Consider the following 18,007-nt stretch of genomic DNA (forward strand, 5'->3'; position numbering starts at 1 on the left):
GAATCTCAGTGCACACAGGAGATATGGTTGGCTGAAAGGGTGTGTCATTGCTTCAGAGCAAGTACAGAAGCATTGTAATACAGTAATAGAAAAAAAGGTTTGTCCGTGTCCACTCATACTAGGCTAAGAAGGCTGAAGATTTCAGCCTTGAGTGCTTAAAGTTTTTCAAAACTTCAAGAAGCTGATATTTAACTTTTTCAGTGTAATTAAATAAGGTTTTCTCCATTACTAGTATGGATTTACTACCTAAAATAAGAGCCTAATAAACTTCAGGTTGTAAATGACTTTGCATGTTAGATACAGCTCTAAATTTTATTGCTATCTCTGTTTTGCTTGCTTTGATAAACTGTTGTCTGAAAGCAGCAAAAATGCAGAAAGACAAGAGATGATTTAACAGATTTTTATGAAGCTTTTGGCTATGTTTATTGAGGTACAAAATATTTGGTCTTGGGCTGCTGCATGACAGGAATGCCTGAGCTTCACTTTAAAGCCAAAGGCAAAATAACTTTCTTTTGTTGCCAAACATTTCTGTAAGCACTGAAGGCAGAAGCAACTCGCTTGTAAACATTACACAGCATTCTAAGATGAAAGAGCAATCTCGACAGATACCATGTGATGTTCATTTAAGCTCTTAATGTCAAAGCCCTCAGTTCTGCCCCTTGTTGTGAACTTTGGAGGCACAGGAGCTGAAGCACTGCAGAGTACTCAGTAAATCAAATTCCATTCTGGCACTAAATATCTAAACTGGCAGTGCAACCTTTGATTCAGTGTGTGCTCTAGTGCATTTATTTGTTTATTAGTGTGAACAGAACTCAAGGACCATGGACAATTCATCTTCAATCCATGATGGATTTCAGTGAGAAAGGTGTTTTTAGATAATCAATGCTGACTCCTCCTCCACATTGCCAATAAATATAATTTGCTCTAAGTATTACTTGAGCAGACTAGGGGCAGAACTTCCATTAAGCAGTATTTTAATTTAAAGATCGGTGAGGTGAGAAAATTGCTTCAATGTTTTATAAGAAACACGTGTCCATCCCTGTAACTAGAGATATTTTTAGAGAAAGATATATGACTAAGGAGTTGTGCATTTTTTAAGGCAACCCCCTCCCCATTTTCAGTCTCAAGCACACAAAATCTCTAATTCACCTTCCTGAAAATAATCTCACTAGTTTGCAAAGTGAATGAACAAAATATCCGTCAGTGAATATTTCCCTCCAAGTATTCTATCCTCCACTAACACCTGTTCCTTTTTACAGCTTGCTCAGAAAAGCATTCAACTGCTACCAGAAACTCTAAGCTCTCATACTGACAAGTACTATCTATGATCCACTGACTTGCCAACTCAACATCACTCTGTTTACTGACTCTCCAGTTTTGCCATTCCCTGTAGGACAATCTCTTTAAAGAGCATCCACTTGATTGATGTATTGAAACTCAGTTTTTCTGCAGCAGTTCCTGTGTGGACAAACATTGAAAAGTTGCTTATACTGTTCAGAAAAAGAAGCAAATATAAATATCCAAGCTAGCCCCAAAACAAGGAACTTTCTGAACAAAAGTCTTTGAATATTTATGCTCTAGAGAAATGATAACATGTTGTTTGTTTCCGATGAACAGGCTCCAAAAGCAGCATTTACACTCATCTACAATATAGTGATCACCCAGGGAGCCAATTCTTGTCCCAGAGTCATTGCACTGGCTCTGCTTTCTTTAGAGAGAGAAGAAATTACAACATTCCAGTTTAAAACGAATAAAATTCTGATCACTTAGTGTAATTCCCCAGATGGATATCTGTCTAACTTTTTAACTGTTGTTAAAGTGACTCCTTCAGAGCTGGAGTCATGAAAGCCATCATATTCTAATTTTCTGAAAGCTTGATAGAACCAATATTCTTAGTATAGATGACGTGTAATGAAGCACTTTCTTTCCCATAGGAAAGTCTTCCACTTACATTCTTTGATGCCAACTAACCTTCACATCTGCTATTTCCCTATTGATTGCCACAACTTGGCACTTTTGTAGAGTGTCTGATGAGGCAGTTCTATTCAATGACACCACTTCCTCTTCAACAAAAGGAGTGCAGTAAAATAGCAGTGTGTTTCCTATACCTTCAGGGGAAATGCCATTGCAAATTATGCAGACAAACATGTAGTCATCATTTATATGTGTGTATGTGGAGAAGAAGAGCGTTTGTTCCTTTTATACTGAACCACTGCCTATGTAAAATTATGCAAAGTAGATCTGGGTTTGAATTTTTTAAGCAAATGAGGAGTCATTCTGGGTCCCACTTAAAAACTCCATCTCAAAATACATGCTATTCACTATGGAAATAAGCTTAAAATTAGTCATCACTTAAAATATGATCCGAACATATATTTACAAATCAGTATTGCACATTAGAGAATATCAGAACAAAGAGTATGTTTGTTTTGCTGTCCTTGAATACAAAGACATCAAAGATTCTTTTTTCAAGTAGAATGAAATAATTTCTTCTTGATATATATTGCAGTAATGAAATACTTCATTTGAAATTAAAATGGTAAGTAATATAAATTATCTAATAGTCCTCATTAATAATGCTGTGGGAAACACCAGCATGACAAAAAGAAAAGCACTGCATGTTTAAATTAAAGATCAAATATAACTATTTGGTTTCAAACAGACTGAAACTATTAAACCATTGGTGTTTTATTTGCATTTTACTTTGGCTTTCCTCTAGTCCAAGCCTCTGGATGTGTAACATCTAACTGATTTTGGTTTTCTTTTTTTTGGGGGGGGGGGGGGGGTGAAACTTCAGATTCTTTAAGCTTTGAGGGCCACAATTTTTTGTGTGTATAGTCTTACTTGGAATTAGTTCTTTTCTTTCCTTTTTTTTCCTTGTATGTCTTTAAGCCTAGATTCACAAAGGTATTGAAACACCTAATACCTACTGAAATCAATGGGAACTTATTTATGAAAGAAGCATAGAAAGAAGAAATAAGAAATAAGAATACAGTTCCATCCTAGGATTTTCAGGTTGTCCAAATATTTTAACAGGTTAGTCCCGCAACAATTGATTTGCTTTAAGTTGAACCAGTACAACTAAGAAAAAAAAAAGAAATTGATTTGGGAGTAGGACAGAAAAGAAAAAAGCATTCATCTCTTCAGCTAACTTTTCTACTAAAGAGTAGAATTAGACATAATTCGTTCTACTGACAATATTTTAGCAAAACTGCTAAAGATTCTCATGAACTTATATCCAAACCAAGACTATGATTCACCTGTTACAATTAACAAAACAGGGCCAGGACAGAGGCCCATAATTGTCTATACCATCTGTTAGCATGGGGCCTGGAACAGTTTCAGCCTGTCTTAAGGAATAACCTCCCAAATGATATCTGGGCTCCACCCCAAGATAATAGCTCAGGAGATATCAAATACATACCAATGACGGTTTCTAATAGGGTTTTTGTGCATGATCACCTGATTTTGATAGAAAAGAGAGTTTAGCCTGGTGACCTTGACTTTAAAAATGGTCCTGGCCTGTTTTATTTACTACTAAAAATATAGCCTGAAAGTGTACAAGACAGAGACATATAATGCATTTGGAACAATGTACTTGAAACACTATATAAAGATTTTTTGTATCTATTTTACATTACTTTCTAATAAAGATTTCTTTATACATTTTACTTCAGTCTCTAAACAATCCACTTCAAAATTCTTACTTCAAAATGTTGTGTCAGAAATCACGATTTTTTAACAATAATTTTTAAGACCACTTTCAAACACTGGAACAGGCTTCCTAAAAAGGTGTTGATGCCCCAAGCCTGTCAGTTTTTAAGAGGCATTTGGACAATGCCCTTAACAACATGCTTTAACTTTTGGTCCACCCTGAAGTGGTCAGGCAATTGGACTAGATGATTGTTGTAGGTCCCTTCCAACTGAAATATTCTATTCTGTTGTATTCTATTCTAGCCTTAATCATTTTCCCTCTGTTTCACCTTCTAACCAAGAAGCCCAAAGGTACAGAAAAATAAAATTTGCAAGAGATAATTAACGATTCAGAATCTGTTAGAGGGTTTAGTTTGTTCTGGATGTGGGCAAATTTTATTTTTTCTGTGAACAAGGTTGTTTGTTAGTTTTGCTGCATCAGCCTCGTCTCCCATATGCATGCAGAAACCCAAACATGTGAATAGAACTTGACTATACAATTAAAGAAACAGGAATCAATAACTACAGTGTTGTCATCTTCAGACTTAAAGGTGATTCCATGTTCTAAAAATTTACTACGGCAATTCTTTTGCTCATTCTTGCTAATTTTTAATCCAGGAAAAACAGGCAAACAAACAAACTACTTTAAACAATGGTCTCTTAATGCTCTCAATGCATTAAGAGTTGCTCTAACAGTTGTAAATTAAACCATATTACAGTTTTGGAAATCCAAATACTATCTTAGAGGATGACAACATAAAAATGTTTGGAGCTTGAAGTGGTTTTAGAAATGGTAATCTGTATATATCTTCAGATTTTTCATCATTTCTTGATTAACACCTACTGAGCTTTAATAATTCAGTTGACCAAATTTGCTGAACTGTACCCTTCAATTTAAAGTTTCTATGAAAATTACCACATACTTCCAACAAAATATGCAAACAATGCAAATACATTATTGGTGCACACATCAAATGCCTACAACTGCCACCCTAATTTAATAAAAAAAAGATTAATTGGACTCATAAATGTAAAAAAAAAGACAAGCTATACAGCAGATTATACAGCAACATCTGTCCTGCTGGTGGAGGATAAATGTACTCAGCCTCTAATATGATCAAGCATATGGAGTCACATGAGCAAGGCAAAATGGTGGATTGTATTTATTGTTTGGTTTTTTTACTTTTGTTTTTGAAAGACAGACTTTTGCAATCACTGGCTTACTTTTAGGAACACTCATTGTGACCAGTTCAATCTTTGTAAATATGATGTTTACAAACACAGACCAGAATTTTGCCATAGTCCAACTCAGACTGTAAACCAAAATGTGAACTTTTTCTATGATTTGAAAGAGATTTTTCTCTTTGTTTTTGTGTTCATTTCAGTGCCAGCATGTAAGAAAAGAAACTCTTCACAGCCTTTAAACCAATAATCTAAAATAAGACAAATATCCCCACAGTGCTAGTTAAGTCAGTCAGTTTTATTATGGAATTAGAACTATTCATATTATTCCTTGTAAAATTAATTTATTTGCCTACATAGATATTTTTTAATCACAGCCTCTCCCTACAGTCATACTGCAGTTTATGCACATATGAAAGTTTCCTAGTGCTTAAACAGTGACCAGAAATTTTATAAGATTCATCTTACACACTTGTAGCCACCTACACATTAAGCATCTAGACCAAGGTACTAATCTAAGCTTCTCTACAGTCAATTGGAAAAGTTCTGTAACTCTGGAGAACGCTGTCCTTCTAGGACAGTTACTTAAGGTAGTATCGAAGAACTGCTTTCTGATGCCTTTCAGTTTCTTTCCAGTGCCAGTAAAAGGCAACTAGATGACTACTTGAGAGGAGAGCAGGTATCTACATTTTGAAGCGAGGAGAAACCTGCCCTACATGTTTCAAAAACTACATCTTTCCTAGTAAAACAAATAATCTGGGGGGCGGGGGGGGTGTCTGTTTTGCAGCTTTGAGACCAAAACACAAGATTTTATTATGTCTTCCTATTAAGTTCTCTCAATCAATGGATGAGATTCTTTCTTTACCAATCCACCAATTTACCTATCTATTGGTAAATTTACCATTTACCAATTTATTGCTAGCACAGTCCTACTCTGCATGTTGAGAAACTTCAGGAATACAGCCTATTCCTGATTTTACTCATTATCATTTTAGAGATGCCACGCTTCATTTTACGATTCTTATATCTATAAAAGAATAATAAATTACCTTTGCTACACATTTTACCGATGAAGTGAAACTAGCCACTTTAACAGTTGATAATATCATTAAAATAGAGTTTGTGTAATGCAATACAGTGTAAGAAAATAAAATATTAAAAATTTGAATGACAAATACATAGTAACAGGAAGCTTTTAATGACTTGATTCCATGACTAATGTCAACAAATGTAAAAATAACAAAAAATATCTCAAATCACATAATATTATAACTGCAACATTTGTCAGTTCTGGTAGTTTTGCTGTTAGATTTATTCCACTAAAAGTTAGAGACTGAACTTATCAAAGTAATTCTATAATTCTGAAAGGAAAATTGAAGACCTGAAGATTAAGACCAAGACTCTTAATGTTTTTTGGAAGTGTTAAGAAATTTATTTGGAGTATCTAGAAATCAATTTCTATCTTGGAAATAAATCCAAAAATCCATTATTAGCTGAATAAGAATGTAAAAAATATTGGCCTCAATACTGCTTATGAGATGAGCCTTATAGTTTCCCTTCAATCCTCCTTTCATCTTTGATGATCTGATTTGAAAAGACAGCCACTGAGACAGCCAAATCTTCTTTATGAAGAGGCTGTACAAAAAAAAAAAAATTCTCCTTAATTTCAGGAGAGATTTCTTGTATGAGGCACCTGTGACTGGAAGAGGAAGCTGTAACTGAAATTTCAGTGTTTCCTCTGCTAACTTCTGATTTCATGGGTAGCCAAACCCCTGACTAGAATACCATTTTTGGATTGCACATCTATAATGAACTATGCTCAGCGTCTCTGTACTTCAAGGAACAAAAGCTGCATCAGAAATACTAAGTGTAGCCATAAAATAAATTAAGGAACCAAACTGTTGGTTTTGTTCCATCCTAGTAAATTCCTCAGCAATTCAACCTGAATAAAAATACACTTGAACAATAACTACCTGGATAGGCTTAGATAGAAGCTCTAGCATCAAAGAAACTATTCTCAGAGCTTCTTTGCCAGATAAGGTAAAAGGGTGAAAGAAGAGCTAGACAGCCTTCCCAACAAATCACAGAAAATGTTTCATGCTAGTCTTTCTTCTTCACAGAAAGTTCCTTTAGGGATGCATTTTCCTTTTTCAGAAAGTGGAAATGTATGAAAGAGTATATGAAACTTCTATCAGACATGTCATATAGAAGCTTCTTAAGAGTTTTGGAAGATTCCTTGTAAGTCAAGGAAGATAAGTATCTCTTGTATCAAAAAAATAAAAAATGAAAGACAGAGAAGCAGAAAGACAGTGAGAGCAACAGAAAGAGGAACAGAACAGTTTCTATCTTACCACTGGCCTTCTATTGCACAAGAAAGTAAGAATTCTGCAGACTGTCCAAAAAAGTAGTCTTTGAAGGCCTCCAGGATATTTGGTGTATTTTATAGCTCATTGAGGGAGAGCTGATTTCAGTTCTCAAATGCAAAGATAGACTACTCGAATACAAATATTTTAAGGTAAACAGTACTACATTCTTTGTTAATTTTCACAAAGCCTAGTTTCTAATTAGAAATAATAGTTTACTAATAGTATGTATTAATATAATAAAAGCTCTCACGCTCCCCTGAAATCACAATGATTCACAACAGAATTCACATAATAACTTATCTGGATTTTGGTTACCAATTACATTTAAATACCTATTATGAGAACTTAGGTCAAATTCGGCATAAAAGATGTTATTTATGATCAACACCATTATTATGAGTGACTGTGTCTGCTTTTAAGATGTGAAAAAAAAAATCCCCTATGATTTCATATACAATAAATCGATGAGTAAATTGAAAGATGACAAGCCATATCTGAACAAATAAAAAAATGATAAGGAATATATTGCTTATCTTTGGTCCAACGTGTTCATGGGCAGATAATCCTCTGATCAGTAGGCTACTCTAATCACAAAGAACGGGTTGCTCATGGTTTGGACAGGTGTACTCTTTGCTGGGTGAAAAACTGGCTGGATGGCCGGGCCCAAAGGGTGATGGTGAATAGAATTACATCCAGTTGGCAGCCAGTCGCAGGCAGTGTTCCCCAGGGCTCAGTATTGGGGCCAGTTCTGTTCAACATCTTTATCAGTGATCTGGATGAGGGGATCAAGTGCACCCTCAGTAAGTTTGCAGATGACACCAAGTTGGGTGGGAGTGGCTGGAAAGCTGCCTGGCAGAAAAGGACCTGGGGGTGTTGGTTGACAGCCAGCTGAATATGAGCCAGCAGTGTGCCCAGGTGGCCAAGAAGGCCAATGGCATTCTGGCTTGTATCAGAAATAGTGCGGCCAGCAGGACTAGGGAAGTGATTATTCCCCTATACTAGGCACTGGGGAGGCCGCACCTCGAATACTGTGTTCAGTTTTGGGCCCCTCACTACAAGAAAGACATTGAGGTGCTGGAGCGTGTCCAAAGAAGGGCAATGAAGCTGGTGAAGGGTCTAGAGAACAAATCCTATGAGGAGCAACTGAGGGAACTGGGGTTGTTTAGCCTGGAGAAAAGGAGGCTCAGACCTTATTGCTCTCTACAACTACCTGAAAGGAGGTTGTAGTGAGGTAGGTGTCGGTCTCTTTTCCCAAGTAGCAAGTGATAAGGTGAGGAAACAGCCTCAGGTTGCTCCATGGGAGGTTTAGATTGGATATTAGGAAAAAATTCTTCACCAAAAGGGTTGTCAAGCATTGGAACAGGCTGCCCAGGGAAGTGGTTGAGTCACCATCCCTGGAGGTATTTAAAAGACACATAGACGTGGTGCTTAGGGACATGGTTTAGTGGTGGACTTGGCAGTGTTAGGTTAACGGTTGGACTCGATGATCTTAAAGGTCCTTTCCAACCTAAATGATTCTATGATTCTATGATTCTAAAGCATGGTTTAGTATATTTTTTTTATAGATCGGTAATCTATATTGTGCAGATTAAGGATCTTGAATACATTAAACACAAGTTCAATTAATGCATGGATACTGAAAAATGCTTAAAAGGCATCCAGATCCAATAAAGCTTATGTAATTATTATCACAGGTGTATTACAGAAGGGATGGTTTAACCAATCTTGACAAACATTCTGTTTGGAGCAATGAATAACTCTGGAGAAGAAATTCATCAGTGTAATAAGACTTTAGGTGGTGTCCAGGGCAATTCTGGCACTGGAAATACTTCTCTACACAAAGCAATCCTAATACAGTTAGACAACTTCTCAGCAGTATCATATATAAACTGACAAGGCAGAACCAGGAGTTCACCTCTGCTAATGAATGGAGGCTTTCAGGCTGCTTCAGTGGGCAGGAACTCAACACTGAAGGTTGCTCATATGGCAGGATCTCACACAAAACTGGCTAAACCAAGAGACAGTTCACTCTGGAGAATTGTTTCTGAATCACATTCCCAGGATAAGTCATAGATCAAATCTGCAAAATTTACATGGCTACTTGGTGATAGATCTATTTGTTTTGAAGAGCAAGACAATTTTTTTTTTCAGAGTCTGATAGTTAAAAATGTTCTTAGATGTACTCTCAACAAACCCTAACTCTGAAATCTGTCCTTCATACAGAATGCTGTTTGCAGTTGAAGGATTCTCTATGATCTAGTTCAGTTCCCTTTCTCACCTTGCTTATGATCTAAAGACAGACATAAAGAGAAAAAAGCTGAAAAGAGAAGGGAAAAGGAAAGTGTTCTTGCCCTGCATCCTGGGGGAAAGCAGCAGGAGAAGGAAAGAAAGCTGATAAGGCTAGATAGCAATTAGGTTATGCATTTCTGAGGAAAAAGCCTTGCAACCAAACCTATGATCAGAACCCAGAGTTCAGTCATTCTCTTACAACTGATCCTGTCAGCAGTGCCATTACAGGTCCTGAAGAGACCACAAAGTGAAGCACATAGGTGAGAGAAAAGAAACAAAATGGCTTACCAATTAAGACAAAACCTACAATAGTACATAAGAACAACATACATTCTGGAAGTATCAGCAATTACATTGCTGTTGATTTTCTCATCCTCACACCTCCAAACATCTAGGCAACAGAACTTGCTTCCCAAAGGGTGTGGATTCCCAGTGGCTTTCACATTTAGCAGGGTGATATAAGATCGCCTTGCCATGGAAAGGGACACTCTCTGCTCCTCTCGCATCAGTTCTAGCATTCTAGCAACCAGAGCAGCTTTCTTCACAACTGAAAAGTAAACATGCAACAAGAAAAAAGATTTCTTTTCAGTTGAATCAGAAAGCTGGACTGACTCTTGCCACAGCCCTATGATATGTAGAGCCAACAGAGCTTGAGGCTGAAGGTAGGAGAAGAGGTTAGACTACTCACAGTTAGATTGGCTTAAGATGATCCCAAAACAACACAACAAGAAAGCTATTGAGAGGTATGACCAGAAGCAATTTGCAGTGATCAGTAGTGATTAAACTCCATCTGACTTCAAAGGAAAAAGCCCCTACTTTTCTTCTTTTCAGTGGCATCACTATATATTCACCAAAAAAAAAAAAAAAGACAGAATTTGTTTCTCGTAACTACAAAACGATTTTTCAAATATCCAGATTATAACATTCCTCTGAATCAGCTATATTTGGTAGAAATTCATATCTTTTGCTGGTAAAAAATCCTGACACAATTTAGGACTCAAAGCGTGGTCTGGATAATATTTGTATATCATCAGGCTTGACTTTCTTCGGACAAATGTATAGTTAATTAGTAATTTTTTTCCCCCCTCTGAGCTCTGATTTCTTACATCCTGTATTTCTGTCCAAGTGGCAATTAAATCTTGCTATATTTTACCATACCTTATACACTGAGAAAGACCAGCTTTATTCAGACAAACTCCATCATGTACCTATAGTATAGATCATTAATGCATGTGCACTAAGTAATTCATATTGTTGTTGGATGCAATTTTGAAAAATAATACAAATGTCAGCTTCTTGCTGGTATGTTCATTTTAGCTCTACATTATAGTCACACTAAGAAATACTTATGGAACAGTACTTATGGCCAAATGGGACCATAGGTTACATAGTTTAACCCACCTGAGAGTGGGGAGATCAGTATAAAACTTTTTCCCCTATGAATATTTGGGGTAAGGCAGAAACAGACGCTGAGCTGTGGAAAATATTAATTGATCCAAAGAAGACGATGACTTTTCCTAATGTCAACTTTTAATTTATTTTTGATGTGTCTCTTTGACTTCCTTTCAAAAATAACTAGTGGTGATCCATTTCATATGTTAACTGCTTAATGCAATATTTTAATTTTTGTGATTGACTAATCTTGTTTTCACTGGAAAGTTATGTATATTTCTTTGAGAGGACCCCAAAAGGCATTTGTATGTGTTTCATCAGTTTCTAAGAACCATAGCTGGACACAGGTGTAAATGATAAATATGAACCCTGTGATTTTGGAGCATAATTATTTATGAATACCACATGTTATCCAGCAGCTTATTAAGAGTGCTTATTATCTGGATATATGGCATAATGCAGTATAAATCTTTGCAGAAATGAAAAGTTGACTAGTCCTTGTGTTCATCTTTTTCAGCCCATAATGTAGGAACAGGGGAAAAGGGTATAAGGAATGAGGAATGGGGAATAGAGAAAGGGAAGAGAAAAGGCATGGGCATGGACAAAGGCAAGAGTGGAAAGCTAGTGGATTTCTACCACATTCCATCTATTTTTAGTTTCATGCCTCAGCACTGAGATGCAACAGGCAGCCAAACATATGCTTTTATTTACTGCAGCAACAGTAATGTCTCTGAGAACCCCAGAGAAGGGGGAAGGGTCAAGACAACGTAAAACCATTTCAGTCACTTTGTCCCAGTACCTAGAGAGTTGGTTGGAATGAGGCCTTTTATGTGAATTAGTTCTGCTTTCTGCCCTCGGATTCAAAAGAAAGAGTTCACCTCAAAGAACTTAATGGTACCAAATTCATCTGAATTTCTTCTATTTAGAATTCAAATGCACTGCTCTTCTTGTTATAGTCTGTGTTAATGCATCATCTAACCTACCTACCTCTACCTAGCTTCCTTGATCTTTTAAAGAAATAAGTAGAACTCAGTGAGGCAGAGCTGTTTTGAGGTCTCTGGACAAAGCCTATATCTCATTCTCACAGACTGTCATTGCAGATTCAGTTCTTGTAAGTGTATGAAGCGACCACAGACCTTGCTTTACAGGTTTGCAATTGTGCCTGCTTTTTTTGTACATTCAAAGAAGTAGTGGTTAACTGAGTAGATGTTCCTGCAAAGAGGGAATAATCATAGGAAAAGGGAAATAATGCATTTCAACTATATGTGTTCCTAGCAGATAGGCCCAAACCACGATGATCAAAAAGAAGGGGGAAAAAAAAAAAATTACATTATATTTATATTCAATTCCCTTTTTAGTCAAAAGTGCCACATGTGTTTTTATGCACAAGAGCAAGTCTGTATTTGTTACATTCAAATGCAACTTGTCTATAAAGTAAAATAATTTTAAAGCAAACTGAACATGTATCTGTTCTATCTGCTACCAATTATTTTTCAAGCATTATCCAGATCAGTACATGGAGGCTGGGACTCAAGAAATTGTTTTCCATTAGTCACTGTCAGTCAATGGATATTTGAGAAGCTCAGAAGTGGTGTTTCTTTCATCTTTGACTTGCAACAATTCCACCAAATAATTGACACACACTGCTAAACTTCATAATGTTTTATTTGCAGCATTCAACTAAAAGTTCTGTGTGTGTCTATGCCCATGAGCTTGTACATGCATATTTATTTGTTAAACAGGTAAATGTAATTTGTCTATTACAATGTTCAAACCCAGGTTTGAAAAACCCACTGAAGTTATACTGGCTTTATGCATGTCAATGCCAACTTCACTCATGACAAATGAATGGCATTCATACCTTTATTATTCCTGCTATTCTTTCATTTATGTCAGGGGATCTGTCACTTATACTCCAGTTGCAAGCAGTGGGACAATTCCCCTACAACTCCTTCTTTCAGCCTTAAGAGACTATTTCTGAGATTTTGCAATGTATAGGTAGAGCTTTGTGCTATTTCCTTTAACAATAGGCTGAGAATTTGGAAAAGGAAGATAGACACTAAGCGCTGAATTGTTGCCTCCCAAAATTTCCTGAGGTAGGTAGTAACAAAATAGCTAGGGTAAAAAGCGAGGCAGGGGAGGGGGCAGAACTGAAAAGGGTCAGCAGCATGGATCTGTGTGGAAAAAAAGCAGTGCAAGAAGAAATGGAAGATACTGTAGAAAAGTAGAGATGGAGTATAAAAACGGGTCCTGAAGAAGAAAAGGAAAGTAACTGGCAAATGTAAATGATAAATAGAATAGTCTATCAGATAATTCTAAGGTGCGTGATTCAGCTTTCCTGAATTAGTCCCCTATCTGCCTTTCACCAAGTGATCTTGAAAAAGACGCATTCCCTTTTAGTGCTTCAGCTTCCTTATCAGCAAAACAAGGATATAAAATATATGACTCTCACAGAGAGCTGAGAAGACCTTTAATTCGTGATACAGCAGTAATGACACTAATCTGCTGCTATTAGAGAATGAAAAATTATTTTGTTTTTTACTATTTGGTATGCAAATGCCTGGTAACCATAACTAAGAAAAGTTCCATTGTGTATGATGCCGTACAAAAACATAGAAAGAAAAACATTCTGACATTGAAAGGTACAGATATGAAAAATGATGAGAAAAACAAAGCTACAGAGCAACTTCACCAAAAAAAAAAACTTAAAATTGTAGACCACATATAAGCATATGTGCTGTAGTAGTTTCTTTGTGTGTGAGGATGGAGAACTGTGGTACAAATAGAAGCAGGGTGGAATTAACGTTGTTCTCAATTTCAGAACTGTCATTCAGCAAGAAAACAGACACTGGGATTTTGAGAAACAGACTGAGAGACCACAGAGATCAGAGGCAATGAAAAATCTAAGCTTTTTTATCCAAGAACAGCTAGTGTGAGATAAGTATCTTTCATGAAAATAATAAATGCTTTTTATTTTATTCCAAACAGGAAGGAGGACAGGCTTCTGAAACTTGAAAATGGTCAATAGTGACAAAAGCAGCCAAGAGAAAGGAAGAGAAGTTTGTAACTAAGAAAAACTCCACAATTTGAGAAACACCAAAACACGTATCAGGAGTGGAAACTGCAAGCCTAGCAGCAGATATGGCTTAGAATTTACTTACGCATTTCTTTCCTTCTAATTCTTGGATAATACTAAGGTTTTCTTTGTTGTTCCCAATGAAATGGCCCACCAGACCCACCAGGCATATAACAGACTTGTAAAACTACTTCCTTTCCATGCTCATACTAGATAAGTAGATCTTAAGAGGAGAGCCTTGAAAATTTCCTTCGCTTTCTGGCTTCTAAAAGGAGTTGTAATGTCATGTTTCTCGGACCACGAGGAGGCATACGATGATCTGGAGGACCTAACAAACCTCTGGAGACAACATGCTCCTTTTTCACCAAAGACATTTCACAGGGGTGTTTGACTCACAAGGGTAATGGCATTTTCAATGTACATCCCCTGTGCTCTCCAAGATTTTAACTTTAGCAGGTTTTAATCTAGCAGTTAGTTTGTCTGATTCCCATTTAAGTTCTCCTTCAAAAAATGCTCTTCTTTTGTTTTAGCACCACACAGCTTTGGCCAGGTTCCAAAGTTTTGTTAAGAAAGAATTCAATGGACTGCTATATAGATAATTTATGCAGAAATTACTGTCAGTCTCACGGGCAGCTACCGAGCCTCACTGTGATTGGAACTAATAACTATTACCAAGATATGATAATTTCATTTAACATTAGGAAACCATCTGGTGCCTTCATTTCTTGTTGTAACATAATGCCACTGTTTTACTCAATCCACTCTCATTAAAACAAGACAAAGTAGCTAAGGAAAAACATACAAACACAGATGATGATAAATTTATCCTCTCAATCATCTTTGTGCACCTCTTCCCCCCCCCCCCCCATACTCTCATAGATTTTTGAAGTAGGGTGGGACTACTAAAATCTACTCTGAGCTCCTGTATAATGAAGGCTATCTATTTCATTGAGTAGCCTCTAAATCAAAAGCATAACATGTTTGGGCCATGCTGTATCTATTTTCCTCACAATGGCTGCATGTGATGGATGAATCCAGCCCACTCCTAGATAAGTTGTACCGGTGGTTAATTACTCTCACTTTTAAAAATAAGCACCTTATTTCTAGTCTGAATTTGCCTAATTTCAGCTTTGAAACATTGGATCTCATTATGCCTTTTTCCACTAGATTAAACAGTCATCTACTGTCAAAAGTCTCATTCCCATTAAGGCACTTACAGACCATGATCAAGTCACCTCTTAACCTTCTCTTCAGCAGATTAAACAGACCGATCTTCTTTAACCTCTAACTACAATGCTTATTACCAGACCTACAGTCATTCTTTCACCTTTAATGAACTCCTTCCAATTTTAAACGTATTTTCAAAGTGCGGTCACCAGAAGAGGACACAATAGTTCGTTAATAGTTTCCCTAATGCCATATAAAAAGGCAGCGTTACTTCCTACTTGATATTCACCTGTCTATATATCAGAGAATATAATATATACCATTTAAACCCCTCCTTTAGCTTACTGATAAAACACAAAGTATTCTGAAAAGAATTTAAAACGTGAATATTTATCCTGGTTTTTTTTACACACAATGCAGACAACATAGGCTACTCTTCTGTCTTTTCTATACTATCTATACTTTTCTATACTATCTACCTCCAGTGTCACTTCTGTCACTTAAGATATTTTTCTGATAGTTTTTATCTTCCTTTATCAGTTCGCTCTTCTTAAGTGCTTTTTATATTATTGTTATTTAGTAGTGGTATCTATGAGCTGTTCAACTCTAGTAGTACCTTTTAAGGCAATTCCACTTACAGTCTTATTTTAAAATATTTTCTTACATTTTCATTTTCTTCACATAAGGAAATTAGATTCATGAAACTTATACAAAATAGCAGTATATTTTGAAAACACACAAATACAGATATACTATGTTGACCAGAACTATAGTATTATGTTTTCTGATAACCTCATTAGGTAAAAATACCTAATTTTACCAGAAAGTTTACTGTAACAGACTGTGTACAAATGTTTTGGTTTATCTTTCATGAAATATATATATTTTATTAGATAGTATTCCTTACACATTCCTTATACTACTCTAGTGAATAGCACTTACATCAAGCAAACTCGAATTTCCACCTGGAAGTTGCTTCAGACACTGAATGAATCAAATGAGATTGTATAGTTTGCATTTACTTTTCTTTTTGAGCATGATTTTCACTTATTGGCTGAACTACAAGAACAGTTGTAGCTACTTCTAATGCTTAAGTTTGGATCCAATTCATTAGGTAAATAATACCAATTAATTTACATACTACTAGATAAGACAGTAAACACCAGAAAAATATTTGGAATCCTTTGGCTGCTAGGTGAAACAGAAGTTCTTAACTATCAGTGCATTTTCATGTCACAAAACACTTACTAACCATGATCTGTTCACACATAAAGCCCAGAAAATATATTTGTTCAACAGAATAAACCTTAATTTGACCTAAAATGTATCAGTTGAATAAAGAAATCTTGTGTTTTGTTCTGATTTTGCTTTTTCATTTGTACTGAAGAAGGAGAATTTGTTAATGTATTAAAAGCAATACCAAATTATGTGATCTGACACCATAACACTGTTGTGTATAAATCTAGGTTATTTCAACTGCAAAAAAAAATCTTCTATGCAGGATGTGCAATTGCTATTTCACTAGAAGTAAGTCCTCTCTAGTTCTTGGATACAATATACTAGACAAACACAAAATATATCTAGATAAATAGAAACAGAAGAAGAAAGAGAGCATAGAGAAAGAATTGTGCAGAAAAGGGAGCAGTAAATTAATATGCAGAGGAGAAAAACATCCAGAGAAAGAGAAATCGTCTCTGTGCACTTAAAAACCCCACAGATTATGCGCATACAAAAAAGGAAAAAGAGTGAATAAGAGAGAAAATTTAGGGTGGGGAGAAGGAAAACTAAAAATTAAGAAGATGCAGAGAAAAGTGCTTGTGGCAACCAGAAGGCAAGACACTGCTAATTTAAACTTGCTTCCTAATATTTTAGAGTCCACAGTTTGAATCTGAATTAGAACAAATTCAAAGTTTTCTGCCAGACAAAAATGAAATTAAAGCCCTGTTCTGTTTTTTGGTAACTCAATAAATACCTTGTGTCATCTCTTTATGTCCCAAGACATAAATCATTTTGACTCTTTTAAAGACCTCAGTCTTTAAACTTTCAATGTTGTTTCTTTTAACTGCTTCATGTATTTCCGGACATCAAGAGACTTCTAACTGATTAGTTCTATTAACTTCATCAGCTCCTTTTCCATATCTTTTTGATATCTAAACAAATTTTGTACTCTCTGAATCTGATGAGAGGAACTGAGCACACATTCTTCAATTTCTGCACCAGTTTACAAGTTACCTTGGACCTCAGTTTGTTTAATTTCAAATGCCAATGTAACAGCCACCGCAAAGCTTTAGGTGACAGCATAACTGATAAAACCAGAATATACTAGCTAAAAGTCTTCAAAATGTACCAAAGATCAGACAAATATTGTTAAACACCTCTCTCTTTGGAAGATCCGAGACACCTCTGTGCTGTCAAACACAAGGAGTTATAGAACAAACCGTCCTCTCTCCCTTCGTGCATACTTCTCACTAATTTAAGCCCACTTAAAGGCTTCATGAAGTTAGAAAAGGAAGATTTCTCTCTAGTCTGGCAGCATATTTCACTATATTTCAAATTGTAATTATATTTCAAATCTTAGTAACAGGTTAAAAGGAATAGAAAAACTGGAAGAATCTGAGCTTTTTATAGGGACCCCAAGTTTCATTCAAAATTTCTCAAAAATACGAAGTCCAAAAGGTTTTTCTCAGTCCAGCCACTAATATCCTTAGTGTAGTCCAGTTGCTTGAACAAAGACTACAATTAAGTATAAGGCTATTGAGCTGATACTGTAACTCTTAATCTGACAAAACTTATTCTTGTACACGGCTATAGGAGATCTGTCTAAGCAAAGTGTTCAGGTTTC

The 18,007-nt window shown here is 36.0% G+C and overlaps 1 protein-coding gene across 1 annotated transcript in view; it reads right to left on the bottom strand.

The window, feature by feature from the left end:
* GRIK2 (glutamate ionotropic receptor kainate type subunit 2) overlaps positions 1-18,007 on the bottom strand; it is a 429,675-nt gene that overhangs the window by 79,208 nt on the left and 332,460 nt on the right. The gene's annotated exons all lie outside the window — the stretch shown is intronic.

The sequence above is a fragment of the Gymnogyps californianus genome, chromosome 3 (assembly GCF_018139145.2).
Source record: "Gymnogyps californianus isolate 813 chromosome 3, ASM1813914v2, whole genome shotgun sequence".
Taxonomy (NCBI): domain Eukaryota; kingdom Metazoa; phylum Chordata; class Aves; order Accipitriformes; family Cathartidae; genus Gymnogyps; species Gymnogyps californianus.